Raw genomic sequence first — 1,849 nt, forward strand, 5'->3', positions numbered from 1 at the left:
ATGTAGACAATCGTCGCCTAAGCCTTCCCCTTCCAGAATAACCCACAACATGTGGCGGTCTACGTTGTCATACGCTCCTGTAATGTCTAAAAAGGCGACATATGACCGTCTGCTTTCTACTCTTGATATTTCAATACACTGAGTAAGAATAAATAAATTATGATCGAAACGCCTACCTAGACCTAAGCCTCTCTGAAGTTCGCCCAAAATGCCATTATTCTCTGTCCATGCTTGCAGCTTTGAGTGCCTGCATTGCTAACCTGTATATTACCGATGTAATGGTCAATGGTCTATACGAGTGCATTCTATCTTTCTCCCCCTTACCTTAATAAATTAAATTCATTCTACTTTGTCGCCAACTGTCTGGTATTCTTCTATCCTTTAAGTTTTCTTTTTCACTGCTTTCACCAGAGCTTTCTTACGTTTTGGTCCTAGTTCATTAATCAGCTTAACGGGAACCTCGTCTAGCCCTGTGGCTGTGCTGTTAGGAATTTTCTCTTCGGCTTTCTTCGAGTAGAAATTTGTCAGCACCAGCTCCTTTTCCATCTGGTTCTCTTTCATGCACTTTTTTTCTTCAAATACAACCTCGTCATTGCCTTGTAAAGATTCGGCCGTTATTTTGCGGATGTAATTTAATGCCGCTTCCCCTTTCAGTTTGTTTCCGTCTTCGTCTTGGATATGTTGTTGTATTGTTGTTGACTTCCTGCCTTATAACGTTATGTGGTTCCAAAGTATTCTAGATGTGGCCGTCTTTTTCTCGCGTATTTCTGATAAGCAACGTTCACTTTCACCTTTTATTTTGGTTTGCACTAGTATTTGAACCATAGACCCATAGACTTTTTCGCCCGGTATGCTTCCCATTTACTGGCCACTTCATCCTGCGGCAACTGCGTCTTCCTTGCCTGCCTGTGCTCTCGGGATGCTTTCTGTCGTTCGACGATCGCTTCTCGTCTCTCCCTGTTCCACCAGTTTTTCGGTTTCCTTTTTCTTTTCCAACGAACATGTTGTTTCTCCTTCCGTATTTCTGTCGTTATTTTACTTAGAAGCTCACTATGTTCCCACTCTTTACTTGGCCATTTGCAAAGTTCTTCTTCGACTCTTGTGACTATATTTGTTATTTGTTCAGCGTTCAAATGTGGACTCACCATTTTGCACTCCTTGCTCTCTTTCCCAAATATATATCCCATTTTCAAAAGGATGCGGTTATGGTCACTCCCTACACTGCTATACCCTTCCTCGTCAATGACCATTTTTCTCAACTTATCATGAATTCCTTCTGTCATCAGACAGTAATCAATAGTCGATTGCCGGTTTCCCACATGCATCCCACGTGATCTACCCTTCACACTTAGGCCCCGTATTCACGATAACGAGGTCATGTTGCTCAGAAATATCATTGGCTTCCCGTTGTCGGTATTGGGGGCGAGGACTTACGGAGTCGCCATCTGTCGGACGCGCTTCCCTTGCGTAGTATGAGGGATCACGCGGCGCGCTCCTCATAGGTTTCGCTTGCGGCACTCAATAAAAACACCACGCGGCAGCCCTCCTGGACATTTATGTAAGTACTCTCCAAACAAGGGAAGTTTTGGACTGTCGATATAATAATCTTGGGCAAACTGAAAGCACAGAATTGTTTGCACGCGCTATCTCTTTACCGAATACGTACAGTGGACGCCACTGCGCGCGGTCGCCGCGATGGAGTCTCCCGAACCGGCTTCTTGCGTGAAAGGTAGGCAAACGCTGAGAGTACACTACGTTAAATATGATCTTATAGTGGGTTGTCTGTATAAGCAAATGGAGCATAACAGAATGAAGCCTCAATACAGCGATCGCACGGGGTCGCAGTGAC

This window comes from Dermacentor andersoni, chromosome 5 (genome assembly GCF_023375885.2).
Source record: "Dermacentor andersoni chromosome 5, qqDerAnde1_hic_scaffold, whole genome shotgun sequence".
Taxonomy (NCBI): Eukaryota; Metazoa; Arthropoda; class Arachnida; order Ixodida; family Ixodidae; genus Dermacentor; species Dermacentor andersoni.